Genomic DNA, 18,177 nt, shown 5'->3' on the forward strand with positions numbered 1-18,177 from the left:
GATGGGAGCTCTCTGTCTCTCTCGCTGCATTTCAAGTAAAATAAAAAATGTAAACCAAGACTTCTCCATCTCAGCACTATTGGCATTTTTGACTGGATAATTCGTAACTACTGGGGGATATTCTGTGTGTTAGAAGATGTCTAGCAGAATCCCTGAGTTCTACCCACCAGATAACAATACCGTATATACTTTGTTCTGACAACCAAATATTTCTCTAGACATTACCAAATGTCGCCTGGGGAACAAAATTGCCTTGATTCAGAATGACTGTCCTGAAATGAAAAGAATGCCTCACCCAAGGTCACAGAGAGGTAACCCATATCCAATGACTAGCACCTGAGAGGGCTAGATCATCCTCAGTGTGTGTGGAACAGGTTGTAACTGCATTGTAGCTCCACTCCTTCTTCAACTCAGTCATATCTTTGTCCTTCCCACCATGGGCACTGATCCTGAAGACAGTGTCCAATAAACTTCTTGCGTGCAGACATTCAATTCACTCTATTTTGTGGAAGAACCTAATTTGAGACAGGGTTTCTTAGAGAAATGGTTGACTCCTTGTCTCAAATGAGGAATATGCTGGAAAATCCAAGAACGTGCAAGCTACCAAAGGGCACCAGGGTCACATCAAAAGATTTAGGACTCAATTTAGATATATTCTTACTGGCCAGATATGGACAAAGATAATTGTCAGTATATTTTTAGATGTTTGTTTATTTTGTTCATTTGAAAATAAGAGTGATTGGGAGAGAGACACAGAGAGACAAACACTGCCTTTCATGGGCTACTTCACTTCTTAAATGACTGTTACATCCAGCACTTGACCACATAGTCAGTTCAGATGAGGGGTAAGATGTGGAGTATTAAAGAAGAAATGATAGAATTAGTCCCTAACTTTGAACAATGAAAATCAGTGGTTGATAACAGTAAAAAAAAAAAGGGGGGGGGAAGGGAAGGTCAGGAACCAGGTGTCCCTTGGGAAATACCACCATGATGTAGTAGTCTTGCAGGAAGCTTTAAGGGGTAGTTAGCAAGATTGCTCACTTATTTCATCAATTGTAAGTCTGAGGATTCCCTACGTTTGATAATTTGCTAAGAGGGCTTATAGAACGCATTGAAAACTGTTCGCTAATGGTTGTGGCTCATTACAGTTAAAGGATTCATATTAAGAGTAGGTAAAGGAAAAAATGTAAGAGCAGAGTCCAGAGACGTTCCCAATGTTGATATTCTAGTTGTCCTCTACCCATTACTTTCCCGTAACTGATGTTTGACAACTCACAGAGTGCATTGTTCAGTAGGGAAACTCAGCTGGGCTTTCCTGCCTAGATATTCTGTCTGGTTGACTTCTCACATGACCTCTCTGGGTCAGACATCACCAAGCCCTCACCTACATCACGTAGCTACACTAGCCATTTTGACCCAAAGCCTCCAGGCAAACAAAACCACTGTGATCAAGTGTGTGTTAGAAAAGATCACCTCCCAGGATTGAGGACAAAGGCCAGATTTATTTTTGGGACGGATTAAAGTCTTTGGTACACATTTGGCAAAAACTAACAGAAAAACATTGAACCTGGATTTGCTAAGCTTTAGATCCAACTGATTTTCAGGAACATAAGGGATACAGAACATATTAAATGACACCATAAGAAAACCAATTCATGGGAAATTCTACAAGCCAGTATCTTTAACAAAAATTGCAAGGAAAAAAAGAGATGGAAAAGAAGTATAAGCTAAAGTAGGGTTAGGAGACATGTTACTCATTTGCAGTGAATTTATTTGGATCCTGATTCAAATAAAAAGTGTAGAATATTCATGAGAGTATTAGAGAATTGTGAACACAGATGAGATATTTGATGTCTAGGAATTATTAATTTTTGGTAATTGTATTTTTCTCATGTTTAAACAGTAAAATGAGTATTTTTAAGAGATACTTATTGAAACATTTATAGTTGAAATGATGTAATGTCTAGGATTTGCTTCAAAATAACCTGGAGGTGAGTTAATGGTGTCTGGGGTTTGAATGGAACAAGACTAGCATGGGTCAAGCACAAAAATTTGATTTTTGTGTTAGTTAACATGATCATGTTTGCTGCATTGAAAAAAATGACAAATGATTATGTAACACAGCTCATGGCTTTCACTGATCTTGCTGTTGTATAATTAACCAGCTCAGTAACCTCCCAATTTTCTCTGGGTCTTTGAGAGGAAAAACATTGGTTATTTTTGTTCAAACCTGTAACCAGCATAGTGGTTGAGGTTATATAGTTGTTCTCAAGAGACTTGGATATATGTACACCATAATGGATATGTCTTGTTTATTTTTTTCAAGATAAATTTTACTGTTTTGCTAAAACAGTGAATTTATTTACTTATTTTTAAAGATTTATTTTTTTATTGGAAAGGTGGATTACAGGGAGAAGGAGAGACAGAGAAAGATCTTACATCCAGTGGTTCACTATCTAAATGACCGCTACAGCTGTGCTGAAGCCAGAAGTGAGGAGATTCTTCTTGGTCTCCCATGCAGGTGCAGGGTCCCATGGCTTTGGGTCAACCTCCCTAGCTTTCCCAGGTCATAAGCAGGGAGCTGGATGGGAAACAGAACAGCTAGGACACAAACTGGTGCCCACATGGGATTCTGATGCTTGCAAGGTGAGGATTTACTCATTGAGCCATCATGCCTAGTCCAGTAATGGCGAATTTAATATGAACAGACGTTATCTTATTCTGGTAAGACCAATATGTTGTAAAGTTAAAAGCTTCTTGTATGCTATTTAAGTAGATGTTTATTTCTACACTATATGTACATGATAGAATATTAAATTTATTAAGAAAAAACACCTTATAACTGATGAAGCATTGAATATTTATTTTGCTTGTAATAGTAGGAAAAAATTGTCCTGTGTCCAGTTTATTCCAAATGTCATTAAGATACTCTTATTTAAAACTTGAAGATATGTGAATTGATTCATATACTTAAATATTTTTAAAACAAAAGTCTCCTTCAGAAAAGGATATAATTCCTAACACCTCCTGTTTGCAAATTTATATTTTCACTGTAACTAAGACTATAACCATTTATCTTTTAAAAATTATTTCTTTTTTCCCCAAAGATTTATTTATTTATTTATTTTTTATTTATATGAAAGGGAGAGTTACAGAGGGAAAAGGGGAGAAGCAGAGAGAGATAATCCATCTGCTAGTTCTCTCCCTAAATGGCCATAATGAGACTGAGCCAGGCTGAAGCCAGATCCAGGAGCTTCCTCAGGTCACCCACACAGGTTCAGGAGCCCAACTACTTAGGCTATCTTCCCCAGCTTTCCCAGGTGCATTAACAAGCAGCCAGTATTGGAAATTTTCCTTATGGGATGCCACTGTTGCAGGTAGTGGCTTAACCCACTGAACCAGAGTAACAGCCACTGTATTCAGATACCTGTAATTTAGGCACCTATCTTGTCTTAGAAAACTTCTTACCACATCTGTTTTTCCCATATTCAAGCCTACAGCAAACTATGACTTATGGTGTAATCTGTTATATGAATAGCAGAAGTATACATAGGCTCAGAGAAAATAAACAGATTGCCTAAAATTCCTAGAAGCACAGCCACAAATGAAGCCTGATTACTATGACTAATTCTTTAATTCACAGGCGATGTATGCTAACGAGCATCAGGAATTTCCAGAGAAGCATGACCTCATCTAAAGAACAAAATATGGTGCCAGAAATCAGCCATCTAGGAATCAAGATCTTTAATACTCATGCATATTTCAAAATAGCATGTTTAATGAAACAATGGAATTCAACAGGGCACTGAGAAAGGATTCCATGTAATAACGTAGTTGATAGAGATATTAAAGTAGTTAAATAAAAATCAAGCATAGGGCTCGGTGGTGTGGCCTAGTGGCTAAGGTCCTCGCCTTGATCCCATATGGCTGCTGGTTCTAATCCCGGCAGCTCCACTTCCTCTCTGTCTCTCCTCCTCTCAGTGTATCTGACTTTGTAATAAAAATAAAATAAATCTTAAAAAAAAAATCAAGCATAAATTTTTCAGTTGAAAAGCATGTCAAGTGAAACTACAAATGTGATAGAAGACATTAATAGCAGAGCAGATGAAGCAGGAGAAAGAATGAGTAAGCCCAAACACAGCCTATTTGAAAATACACAGGTGGAGGAGGAAAAAAAAAACGTTAAGATGAATGAGTAAAGATTATGGAAAATATGGGCCATTCTGAAAAGAGAAAATATTCAAGTTACTGGGTTTCAAGTTAAACTTGCCAAAGGGATCTGCAGAAAGTATATTCCAAGATATAATGATGGAAAATTTTGCAAACCTAGAAAAGGACACAACTATCCAGGTACAAGAAGGTTAAAGATTGTAATTCAGATTTAACCAACCATGTCTAGCCTAAAACATGTGATAGTCAGGCTCTCCATAGTTAAAGAGAAGATTATTAAAACTGTAAAAGTAAGGAGAGAAGAACCCACAAAGGGGTCCAGATACACGAGACTGCAGACTTCTCAGCAGAAATCATGCAGAACATGAAGGAACAGGATGACACTTTGACAATACTGGTGGGAAAAGTCACCAGCCAAGAATGTTGTATCCAGCAAAGCCATCCTTCAGATACGAGGCAGAGATAAAGCTCCAAATGAGAGCTGGTCACCGCCTGACCAGCCCTGGAAGAAATGCTACAGAGTAGTCTTCAAACTGTAAGAGGTGCTAACAACTAAAAAGAAATATCATAAGGTAGAAAATTCACTGGGAAGGGTGTCTACACTGACTCAGATGTCCTGACACTGCAAACATGGTGTTTAAAGCATTTATATCTTTACTGTATAAAGTAAAAAAAATGATAATCAGTACATTAAAATGTTATGAGACAGATCTTCACCAAGGACTACATCCCAACTGCCAAGGAGACCACAGGGAATTGGAGTGCCTTCGGAGACCAAGAACTCTGAGGTCACCCACCCCCATTTGGATCTACCACACGGGATGGAAGAAGCCCAAATCCTCCCTTGCAGGATTCAAGGTCATCAGAACAACAGCCAGGAACCCTGAGTGGTCTGCAGAAACAGACGAACAATAAACTTCCTTCGGTTCTAGGGAGAGGAGCTTCTCTGGTCCTTACTTAGTTACAACTTTGGGTCTCCACTCTCTCTTGCAATGACCATCAGGGTCACTCTGGAGCCGCCCCACCCCCCAAAAAAAGCAAAAAAAAAAAAAAAAAAAAAATTAGAATAGACAGACAGAGAACAACAAGGAAAGCTTAGAACCAGACAGGAAATGGTCACCAGGGACTCACACATGCCTTACTAGGTAGGACACAAAGATTAGTTACTCCTCACTAAGGTATTGAAGATTTCTCTGCACACCACTCCTAAAACTGTTCTGTATCTCAACAGTTGACATATGCCTTGTTAGAGTTATAAGCCAGTTTGGACTATCCTAAAATCCGCCAAGTTCTGCATAATTATGCTTCAACACTATAAACTGCTAAATACAAAAATGAAAATAGACACAAGACAGCTGAATAGTACCCTATAGCAATTTTAAGGTGTATAGCAGCCGGTTCTGTGTATAAACTAAAATTGAAATGTCAATGAAGTAGTCACAGGATGTGGTTAGGAACTTGCATTTTTTAAAACATATTGGTTACTCAATACCATGTAAATTAATTCCATAATGCTTTAAATTGCTATTGATGTTATGTTGGGGCTTTTAATTGATCAGGATGATATTCTGCCAGCTCTACCTTCAGACCGGAGATGGTCTCTCCAAGAAATGGTTGAATTTATCTGGCCAATAAGATGCTGGACTCTATGTTTGGTATTTGTTTGCAAAGAAAGAATCTTGACTGAATTTGTACTGTAATACTGCAACAAGGTGGAGGAATCCACCATAGGGGGAGGGCAACGGGAGGGGTTGAGGGAATCCCAGAGCCTATGAAACTGTGTCACATAATGCAATGTAATTAATGAAAAAATGTTATGAGACAGTATTGAAAGAAGTCAATTTTTAAAAATTTGTAAGAAGTATTTATTTTTATTGGAAAGGCAGATATACAGAGAGAAAGAGAGACAAAGCAGAGATCTTCTGTCCAATGGTTCACTGCTCAAGCGGTCGCAATGGCTGGAACTGTGCCAATCCGAAGCCAGGAGCCAGGAGCTTCCTCCAGGTCTTCCATATGGGTGCAGGGTCCCAAGGCTTTGGGCTGTCCTCAACTGCATTCCCAGGCCACAGGCAGAGAGCTGGAAGGGAAGCGGGGCTGCCGGGATTCAAACCAACACCCATATGGGATCCCAGTGCATTCAAGGCGAGAACTTTAACTGCTACGCTATCACGCCGGGCCCTATTAGGATTTCTTCTTTTAGTTTTTCTGTCTGTTTCTCTATTTATTTTAAAAAAAGATTTTATTATTTATTTTTATTGCAAAGGCAGAATTACCTAGAGGAGGAGAGACAGAGAGAAAGTTTCTCCATCTGCTGGCTCAGTCCCCAAGTGGCCACAATAGCCAGAGATGAGCTGATTTGAGGCCAGGAGGGACTAAAAAAAGGCACCCACATGGGATCCCATCACATGCAAGGCAAGGACTGTAGCCAGTAGGCTACTGCACTGGGCCTGTCTCTTTCTCTATTTGTATAGCTAGTGTTCAGTTATTATCATTCCAAGATAGCTGTTTATGTCCAAAGATTTTTTTGTAAGGCTCATAGTAATCACAGAGCAAGAATTTATAATAGATTTACTAAGACACTTTACCAAGCAAAGTATCAGAGTATACCACTGGAGAGAACTACCTAATCACAAATGAGAAATGGTAAGAGAAGTAGAAAGAAAGAAAAAGGGATGAAAGGAAAGAAAGAATGAGAGAAGGAAGGAAGGAGAGAGAAAGAAAGAGGAAGAAAGAAAAGAACAGAAGAAAGATATCTGGATAGATAGATGGGTCTGGTATGGTAGCCTAGTGGCTAGAGTCCTCACCTTGCAGGCACCAGGATTCCACATGGGTGTTGTTTCATATCCTGGTTGCTCCACTTCCATTCCAGCTCCCTGTGTGTGGCCTGGGAAAGCAGTAAAGGATGGCCTAAGACCTTGGGACACTACACCTGTGTGGGAGACTCAGAGGAAGCTCCGGGCTCCTGGCTTCAACTCAGCTCAGCTCTGGCCACTGTGGCTAGTTATGGGGTGAACCAGCGGACGGAAGATCTTTCTGTCTCTTCTTCATTTTATATATCTGCCTTTCCAATAAAAAAAATTTTAAAAAGGAAGAAAGTATGAGAAGAAAGAAGGAAAAAAAGGGAGAAAGAGGAGGAGGGAGAGAGGGAGAGAAGAAGCAAGGAAGAGAAAAAAGAAACTATAATAATAATATAGAACAAGCATCAAAATGGTAGTAGCAAGACCTTACCTTTTCATAATTACCTGAAATATCAGTAGGTCACATTTCCCAATTAAAATATATAGAATAACTGAGTGAATTAGCAAACAGGACTCAACTACACGCTACGTGCATGAAACTCACTTTGCTTGTAAGGACACACATAGATTGAAAGTGAAGAGATAGTACGAGATATTTTCAGATAGGGTCCAAAAGAAAGCATGAGTGGCCATGCTTCTATCAGGTAAAAGTGATTAAAATCAGAAGCATTGAGAAGAGACCAGGAAAGTCATGGAGTGATAAAGAGCTCAATAAAATGTAGTAATACTTACAAATATGTATGCATCCAATATTGGAGCACCCAGATGCATAAAGAAACTATGAATAGCTTAAAAGGGAGTAATAGACTCTAATCCAGTAATAGGGGATTTTAACACCTTGTTTTTGGAACGGGCTAGATGATCTAGACAAAAACAACAGATCAGTTATGTCTAACCAACACCCACAGAACTTTCTTTCCAACAACTGTAGAATACACTTTCTCAACAGTCCAGGATAAATCATATGGTAGGTCACAAAACTTGTATGTAATCGCAAAAGACCCCAAATGGCCAACATGATCTTGGGAAAAAGGCATTATACTGTGTGACTTTAAAATGTGTTACAAAACTACAGTAATTAGAGTCAGATTCCACACCTCGGGGCTCACGAACCCAACACCCACCTAGAAGGCGGGCCCCAGGATCTAGGACAAGTGACCCACACCCCACCAGTTCCCCTGTCCCTGAGGCTCAGGAACTCATCTCCAACCACACATGTGGGTCCCATGACCTGAGCCAATCTACCCTACCCCTGTCAGATCCCCTGTCCCTGGGATTCACGTACCTGGCCACCATTTGGCCCAAGCTGGCTTGGCTCGCCTATTTCACCTTCTACTGTCTTATTCAAGACTTTTTTTTTTTTTTTTCAAAAGAAGACATACAGATGGTGAACAGGGGAGTGAAAAACTGCTTGACATCAGTGGGGACTCACATATACCTTACTAGGTAGGACATGAAAATAAGTTACTCCTCACTGGGTAATTGAAGATTTCTCCGCACACCCCTCCTAAAACTGTTCTGTGCCTCAACTGTAGACATATGCCTTGTTAAAGTTATAAGCCAGTTTGGACTATCCCAAAATCTGCCAAGTTCAGTAAAAATTATGCTTCAATACAATAAACTGCTAAATACAAAAATGAAAATAGACATGAGACAGCTGAATAATATCCTATAGCCATTTTAAGGTAGATAGAAGTCAGTTGTATACGAACTAAAATTGAAATGTCAATGAAGTAGTCACAGGATGTGGTTAGGAACCTGCACTCAATACCATGTAAATTAATTCCATAATGCTTTAAATTGCTATTGATGTTATGTTGGGGCTTTTAATTGATCAGGATGATATTCTGCTGGCTCTACCTTCAGACCGGAGATGGTCTCCCCAAGAAACTGTTGAATTGAGCTGGACAATAAGATACTGGACTGTATGCATGGCACATGCTTGCAATGAAAGAAACAAGACTGGATTTGAACTGTAATACTGCAATAAGGTGGAGCAATCCACCATAGGGGGAGGGCACGGGAGGGGTTGGTGGAACCTCAGAGCCTATGAAATGATGTCATAAAATGAAATGCAATGAAAAAATAAGTGAAAAAAATGCTTGACATCACTAATTATGAAGGAAATGCAAGTCAGAGCTGTAATGAAACACTGTCAGACTGGCTGTTATGAAAGGAAGACCGATAACGCAAGCCATGGTGAGGATGTGGAGATAAGGAAACCTTTGGCTTCGTCTGGTTGCCCTGTAATTTGGTGCAGTCATTGTGGAAAACAGAGTGAAAGTTCCTCAAGAAACCAAAACTGGATTGGCCATGCCAATCCAGCACATCGTTTGCACTACTGTGTTTACATTACAGTGCCACTCACAGCAGCCAAGAAATGAAAGCAATACAAGTTTGTCTACCAATGAGTGGATAAGGAAATGTGGTACATTTGCACACTGGAATATTAGCCATAAAAAGAATGAAGCTTTTACAATAACATGGATGAAACTAGCAGTCATTATATTAAGAGAGAAACTAAGCAGAGAAAGACAACTATCTCATGATGTCACTCATACATCATGATGTCACTCATACATCATGTCTAAAAATTAGGTGAGCTCATGGAAGTTAAAAATACAGTAGTGTTTGGTATGGTGCAGTAGCCTAGTGGCTAAAGTCCTTACTTTGCACGTACCGGGATCCCATATGGGCACCGGTTCTAATCCTGGTGGCCCCGCTTCCCATCCAGCTCCCTGCTTGTGGCCTCAGAAAGCAGTCAAGGGCAGCCCAAAGGCTTGGAACCCTACACCCATGTGGGAGACCCAGAAGAGGCTCCTGGTTCCTGGCTTCGGATTGGCACAGCTCTGGCTATTGTGGACACTTGGGGAGTGAATCATCGGATGGAAGATCTCTCTCTCTCTGTCTCTCCTCCTCTCTGTGTATCTGATTTTGCAATAAAAATAAATCAATCTTAAAAATATGTAGTAGTGTTGAATCCCACGTGATGGCTCAGTTAGCTAATCCTCCACCTACAAGTGCTGAGATCCCATATGGGCACCAGTTCATGTCCCAGCTGCTCCACTTGCCTTCTGGCTCCCTGTGTATGTCCTGGGAAAATCACAGAGGATGGCCCAAGGCCTTGGGACCTGGAAAACGTGCCTGGCTCCTGGCTTTGGATTAGGTCAGCTCTGGCCATTGTGGCCATTTGGGGAGTGATCCAGCAGATGGAAGATCTTACTCTCCATTTCTCCTTGACTCTGTAAATCTGATCTGCCATTCCAATAAAAATAAGCAAATCTTTAAAATATATATGTGTATTTGCTCTCTCTCTCTCTCTCTCTCTCTCTCTCTCTCTCTATACACACATGCATACATATATGGTGTTAACCGAAAACTGGGGAGGAAAAGGGGATTAAGAAGTTCTGGGATTCTATTGCACAGCAGGGTGACTTTAGAGAATGCTAATGCACTGAATATTTCTTTATTTAAAAAAACGTAGAATATAGGGTGTGTCGGTGCTTTCACTAGAAAAAAAATGTTAAGTGTGGGAAAGGAGAATTATCTTTATCCTGACTGAATATTGCACAATATATATAAAATATCATATCATACTCCATAAATATGCCCAATTTTTATAAGAAAGGCAGAAAATAAAACCAAATCTCATTTAACCAGGTGGGGCCTGTATTTCTCATTTGGAAAAGATGTCCACAGAATTATTCCAGGAAATTTGCCTTGAGTCAGCTCTTTCACTAGTGAAATTTCAGTGTGACTCCTGTAGGTTGACAGAGTGGCAACGATGGGAGACCTGAAGATCCCAGCAAAAGAAAGACTCTCCTGTTGTGTAGTTACTGAGTCAAGGCTTGGTAGCTCACACTAGGTTCCCTTCCCCCTCCGAGTTAGAAAGCAGCATCTTTTTTTTTTAAATTGTTTATTGGAAAGTCAGATATACAGAGAGGAGGAGAGACAGAAAAGAAGATCTTCCATCCGATGATTCACTCCCCAAGTGACCGCAATGGCCGGTGCTGTGCCAATCCATAGCCAGGGGCCAGGAACCTCCTCCAGGTCTCCCACACGGGAGCAGGGTCCAAAGGCTTTGGGCCGTCCTCAGTTGCTTTCCCAGTCCACAAGCAGGGAGCTGTATGGGAAGCGGGGCCACCGGGATTAGAACCGGTGCCCATAAGGGATCCCGGCACGTTCAAGGCAAGGACTTTAGCTGCTGGGTCACTGCACCAGGCCTGCAGCAGCTGGTTGTTAGCAACAGTCCAGGTGTGTCGGTAAGTGATCAGAGCATGAGGGCTGGCTTGACCAAGGCTCTAAGACAGAAGTCAGTTCTCCAAGCTTTAGAATGATGAAGTGTTCAAACCACACAATAAGGAAATGTTTGGACATTAAACAACAGTTTGTGGTACCTATGTAAAATAAAACTGGCCAGATATGATGAACTAATGAGTGTGATTAATTCATTTCTGGACAAAGCTATGTGGTGAAACCCATTTTTTTTAAATTGTTTATTTTTATTTGAAAAGCAGTTTTATAGAGAGAAGTAGATAGAATCTTCCATCTGCTGCTTCACTCCCCAAATGGCCACAATGGCCAGAGCTGATCTAATCTAAAGCCAGGAACCAGGCACTTCTTCTGGGTGTCCACATGGGTGCAGGGACACAAGAACTTGAGGCTTGCTCTGCTGCTTTCCCAGGCCATAGGCAAGGAGCTGGATGGGACGGGGAGCAGCCTGAATAGAACTGGTGACCAGGTAGGAGGCCAGTGCTGTAGGTGGAGGATTAGCCTGTTAAACCACTGCACTGGCCCTGACTTCTATTCTTGCAGGGCAGGAACTGGCCAGAAGAGCTAGAAAAATAGGAATGATCTTTTACTTTGCTTCGCTACCACTTTGGCTTGCATGTTAATAGAACAGTCACAAAAACAAACAAACAAAACAATAAAGCAAAGCAAAAGAAAACAAAATGAAAAGCCAAAAACTTTCCAACACCTTACATTTGTTAAAAAAAAAAAAAAAAGTTAAAAGGTAGAAACATCCCAACAGAAGTAGATGAATATCCCATACTTTGGGCTCAGCTCAGTAGCCTAACAGCTGAAGTCCTCGCCTTACACGTGCCGGGATCCCATATGGGCACCGGTTCTAATCCCGGCAGCCCCGCTTCCCATCCAGCTCCCTGCGTGTAGCCTGGAAAGCAGTCGAGGACGGCCCAAAGCCTTGGGATCCTGCACAGTAGCCTGTAAACAGGGTTCTAGATCTGCAGCACAACTGATCAGGGGATCTTGCACCCACATGGGCGACTCATAGGAGGTTCCTGGCTCCTGGCTATGGATCCGCTCAGCTCTGGCTGTTTTGGCCACTTTGGTAGTGAATCAGTGGATGGAAGATCTTTGCTATCTGTCTCTCCTCCTCTCTGTATATCTGACTTTCCAAAAAAAAAAAAAAAAAAGTCTTAAAAAATATATGCCATACCTTTCTGGTAAACTGCTACAATCTAATACAAACAATCGAGTTTTAAAAACCATGTTTATGCGCCTGGTGTGATAGTAGGAAGCCCGGTACTTTGGCCAGGTGCTCAGAGGTGGGCTGCGGTGAGTCCCAGGCAGTGAAGTGTTTAATCCTCATTGATATGCTCATCACATGACTGACAAAGTGACTGTAGTTTTGGTGGTGTCTCCTATTTTTCTCGAAACACCTGCAAGCTTTCTTTGTGTGGAGAGCTCAGTTTTGAAATGCAAAATAGTGAAAGTAAAAATTCTTCAATTGTTTTTTCCTTGTTTTTTGGTATGTGTGTTTGAGTTCTTCCTTTCACACCTGAGAATTGCTGAAGCTGAGTGAAAGGTGTTTCAGGGCCTCTTCATCATTTTGCATATGTTGTTAAATGGCATAATAAAAGCTTACAGTCAGATATAAGGGCTCCATAAAACATCAAAGCCATACTAGCAATGCTTCACTACAAAAATACAGGACGCGGGCTCATTTTGACTAATTTCTATGAGTAGGCTGCCATGAGGCATATTCAATTTGAAAGTGTGTACAGCTAGTAGAAATGGCGAGCCATCGCAGATAGTACTGCAGTTGGCAGCGTAGGTCCAAGACAGCTACCTGTTGTGGTTGTGAAGCTGTTGTTTTCTGACTTTACCAGTGAAGTTAGAATCTTCAATGTCAAACAGCGCGGAAGGGAGCCAGAGTTTCCGTCTTACTTACTACATTCAGTGTGCCTGTCAAAAATAGATCCAAAAGCTATGGCAACTGAAAAATATTTGTTTTAATCAGTGTTTGGGAAACAAATGCTGGTATTTGGCTTCCGGATTGGCGTCTTCAGCGCTGATAATGGCAGATCCAATTCACACTGAAGTCTTACAGTGCTTGGGTTGTTTTTAAATTCTCGCATGGACTTATTCTGTTAAACTTTTTTGACATGTTTGTACATTTTTGCTTTCGGAGAGGTCTCTTTGAGTTTGTTTCGCTTTGGTATTATGCTTATTCATTTTATGTACCCTTGAAGCATAAAAAGATTATAACTTGTTACATTTGATTATTTATATATTTTTAAAATGTTTCCTGATCTGTATGCAAAGGTGTTATTTTAAGCATTTTAGAAACAGAATAAGTAAAACCATTTTAAATGAAAGATTTTTAAATTGATGTAGAATGATAATACACATTTATAGGATTCAACGTGATATCCACATGTGTGCATAGGATGTGTGTAATCAGCCATGAGTGGTGATCTCAGTTAACTGTGCCTTCAGTCCAGTAAGGAAGAGAAGCCACAGGCCTGGCATTGAGCTGAACCTGGAGAAGTCAACAAAGGTGACTTCATGTTGCTCTACATAATTAAGGCAGGTACACACAGGCGTTAGAGAAGGCTTTATTGAGAGAATAAGCTTGAAACTAAATCGTAAAGGATATGTGAGAATTACCCAAAGTGGAATGAGGCAGGAGGTGTACTCTAGCAGAACAAATCGTGCATAGCTGGGGTGGTCCAGGGATGGCAAAGATCCCCTGTTTAGTCATGCTGCACATCTGGAACTCTGATACAGGAACCAAATTCATGGTAGCACTCTCTGTAAGCCAGACTAGTGGTTTGTTAAGCTATTAGTGCTGTATCTAAACCAGAATAGTGATTTGGTAATCTGTAATGAAAAAAACATCAGGAAGACCAAATCACCCATGATCTGAGGATTTTATTCCTTGTTAGATCTATATGAGAAGCTTGTTTGTTGATTCCAATATTGGAATCAATTAAGGGTTGCATGATTCAGAGATTTCTGGTCTATGATTGCTGCTCATCACTATATGTGTGTGTATATATAGAGTGGAGAGAGCTACCACTGAGATTAAGTGAGTGAACTTGGAGGGCCTTGTCCCTAAGGACTGTTGAAAACATACATGGATCATCATTTTTCCCCCCTGGTGATGTTCTGTTCCGTTAGCATTTTTTTTTAAATTTCTGTCATCTGAGACTGCTACTTCTTATTCATATATATCCGATCTATTGTCAATCTTATTAATTGTGATTCCATAGTGTCTCTTGAATCTATTTACTTCCTTTAATTACACTGTCCACATGATCTCTTATTTGTATTACTGACACAACCCCCGTCAAAGGTCATATTCTCTCGTGGTTTTGCCCTCTGCCAATCTTGTCTCCACACTGTGAGCATATGAAGCCTGTCTTTAAACTCTTGAATGTATTCTCATGGCTTTGGAATTGGATCTGTTAGGATCTTGACAGAAAATGATTTCTTGCAGATTGTTCAAAGGAGGAGGCTTTAGTGACGATATTACCTCAGATATAAGGAAGCACGGTATGAATGGGAAGGAGCTGAGGGACTGGCAGCAACAGCAAACTGTTGAGGGGACAAGAAGAAACAGTTACTGGATCACTGTGTGAACAGAAAGGCCAGCTAGGAGAGTTGTGTTGCAGAGGGTGCAACTACTCCTATTTCATATGAAGGGAATGGGAAAGAAATACCATGACATTTCCCTTGTCTTGCATAGACATGATGTGCTGGAGCTTCTCATTACCTATATCCTATGGGGAAACCATTAGGAAAGGTGTAGGGAGATGTGATCTGTGGGGGCCATCCTACTGGGGCACAGTGGGCACAGTGCTGGGCAGAGGAAGGTAGCAAACAGACCTGGGCGGAGATGTGGTGAGATACAGCCAATGACAAATAAGCAGCATGCGTTTAAAGTCCACATAGTTTGGCAAAGTTTGCTGTTTCATTTTTGATCTAACACTTTCAGTTTCCTTCAGTCTCATACCCCTCTATTCCCTTCAAATTGCTACCAAGTATCTTGAGCTCAGTCATGCAAATTGTTTGAAATCCTATAGATGTACCTTATTTGTACATGGTTTCTATAGGTAGCATTTGCATCCTGGTTTCACCCATGACCCTATTATAGAATTTTTGTAGTATGAATGTATTGATGTGTCAATCCATCCTTTTATTGCCTGAGATAGAAATTGTATTTTTTTTGCACATTCTCTGTGTCAGGCACAGTAACTGTCACATAGCAGATGCTAAATATATATATATTTTTTCTGCTTCACTGAAAACAAACATAATGGTGCCATTTGTCTACCACATCTATAGACCTGCAGACTTACTGCACCTGCAGGTCACAGTCTTCTGTCTTAGAGAGACTTTTCACTGACAGATCATTGCCTTCATCATGGTTGAGTCTCATAGCTTCATTCTCCAATGGCCCTTTCATTTCTGCTGTTCCATGAGCTGCCTTCTAGGCAAAAAGGGCAGAGGACCACTTGATTGAATCTGGAAAGATGCGCACGATTTGTCACTTAAAATGGAGGGAAAGGACATTCCAGGCTGAGGCAGGAGGTTCAGCTGGGCTTGTCAGGAGGCACTGAATCTAGGCAAGTGTAAGGGGAGGTGAGGAGGACAGTCAAAGGGGTCAGGTCGTGGAGCCCACTGGTGGCTGGGTTAAGGAAGCTGAACTAGAGTCTGTGGACGACAAGGACTGTTGGTGGCTTTAGCTCAGAAGGAGGATCTGGGGACATCCGCCCACTTAGAAGATGCATTGTGACCTTGCACATGCCTAAAATAATGGGCCTATAAATTGCAGGGAGGCTGGACTGACCTCACTTCCTGTGCTCTCTTCTCCCCCTAGTCTCCCTGGACATTACCTGACTGGTTGTTTTAAAACTTTAAAAAAGTTTTAAACATAGAAGAAAAAAATCTGTTCCCAGAATGTTAGAGGTTTAAGTTTCAGAGACCTTGAAAAGGGAAAAAGAGGCTAGTTTCCTTCTTGAAACAAAATAATGTTTTAAAAACATAAGCTGACCCGTTGTTTTCCTCCTTTTCTTTTTTTTTTAAAAAAGATGTTAATTATTTTTATTGGAAAGTCAAATTTTTCAGAGAGAAGGAGAGACAGAGGGAAAGAGTCTGCTGGTTCATTTCCCAAGTGGCTGCAATGGCTGGAGCTGAGCTGATCTGGAAGCAAGGAGCCAGGAGTGTCTTCCAGATCTCCCATGCTGCTTCAAGGTCCTAGGACTTTGGGCAGTCCTTGACTGCCTTCCCAGGCCACAGGAAGGGAGCTGGATGGGAAGTGAAGCAGCCGAGATATGAACTGGCACCTGTGTGAGATCCTGTTGCATGCACTGTGAGGACTTTAGCCACTAGGCTACTGCGCCAGGCCCTGACCTTTTATTTGCTAGAACCGAACATCTTCCTAGAGTGTCTCTATTTACACTGGACGTCTTTGTGGGAAATATTGCTTCATAGAAAAGGATTTAGCCTTTGCATATTTCTTTGTTTCTCATCATTTTTAGGTATTTAAAAACTCATTAATTTAGGTTGTGGCATGCTAGATTGAATGTTCTAGTAACAATCAGGAGAAGCTGAAAATCAAAAGTGCTGGTTGCCTTTGCCAGAGGATGGGTTTTTATTTTTTATTTTATTTTTTTTTATGTAACTCATTGGTTGATTGTTGGTGAAGTGTAAGGTATACTGCTCTAAGAGTTAGTTGTCATGGGATGTTTTGTAATTTAGCGTCCCATAATGACAGAGAATTCCAGGTAAGTAAAGCATGTTGTGTGAAAATGTGGGTTGAGGGTTTCTTTCTTTGTTGCGTATATTGCAACAATGAAGACTATTTTCAGCAATCAGACTGCTGATATTCCAGAAAATGTTGATGTGGATTGAAGGGATGTATGGTTATTGTGAAGGGTCCCAGAGGAGCCCCATGGGAGCACTCCAGTCACTAAAAGGTAGAATTCAGCCTCCTTGGAAAGAAGAAGGAAAACTGGGGAAACAGAAAGGAATTGGCAACCATTTGCTCTGTCTGTAGTCACGGGCAGGCTTTGATCGAAGGGGTGACACTGGGCTTCCGTTACAAGATGAGGTCTGTGCAGGCTCACCTCCCCATATTCAGGAGAAATCAAAATTTCTTGGGTGGATAGTACATCTGAAGGGTAAGAATGAGACCAGGTGTCGCTTACTCAGTATCTCGAATCCAGAAAGATGACCTAGTCCTTGAAGGAGATGACATTGAGCTTGCTTCAAATTCGACTGCTTTCAAGCTGCAAAAAAGAAAAAAAAAGAAAAGAAAAGAAAGAGAAAAAACAGCTGCTTTGATTCAGCAGGCAACAGCAGTTGAAAAACAAGGATATCAGGAAAGTTGTGGATGGTGTCTGTCTCTGAAAAAGAAACAGTTCAGCAGGGTGATGAGTAAGATCTAAAAGCTTTGTGGCTACAGAAACAAGAACCCGGATTCTAAGTCTGATTTGTGGTATTTTAACAATGCAACAAAAGATCTTGATCTGAGATGAAAAAATGTAGAGTTGAGGGCTGTGGAAGAAAGCAAGAGCAGGTTAGTTGTGCTGGGGGCAGGGATGGGGGTGGGTGGCCTTCATGAGCAGGTGGGAACATTTAGAAGACTTGGGGAGGCAAAGAGGAAGTAGGATGTAGCAGCTTCCTGGTGCTTAGTGCTGCCGTTGTGGCGTTGATGTGCCTCTGTGGCAGCATGTGACACAGAGTTCCAGGTGTGTTTCCCCAGAGGGACTGAGCAACTTGAGGGTGGAACCTTTTATCTTTGTGTGCATAGTGTTGAAAACACACACAGTACTTAAGAAACTTACGTCAATGAAAGTATGGCAGGTTCATTCTGTGAAAAAAAAATGCAAGGGATTTCCACATGTGCTTTTATAAATATAGGAATGAAATAATAGAGTTATAAAACAGTAATTTCATC

General features: G+C 40.9%; 1 pseudogene; it reads left to right on the forward strand.

The window, feature by feature from the left end:
- Positions 1 to 17,069: 17,069 nt before the first annotated feature.
- LOC101535033 (large ribosomal subunit protein uL6-like) lies at positions 17,070 to 17,658 on the forward strand (annotated as a pseudogene).
- The last annotated feature ends 519 nt before the right edge of the window (positions 17,659 to 18,177 follow it).

The sequence above is a fragment of the Ochotona princeps genome, chromosome 4, assembly GCF_030435755.1.
Source record: "Ochotona princeps isolate mOchPri1 chromosome 4, mOchPri1.hap1, whole genome shotgun sequence".
Classification (NCBI taxonomy): Eukaryota; Metazoa; Chordata; class Mammalia; order Lagomorpha; family Ochotonidae; genus Ochotona; species Ochotona princeps.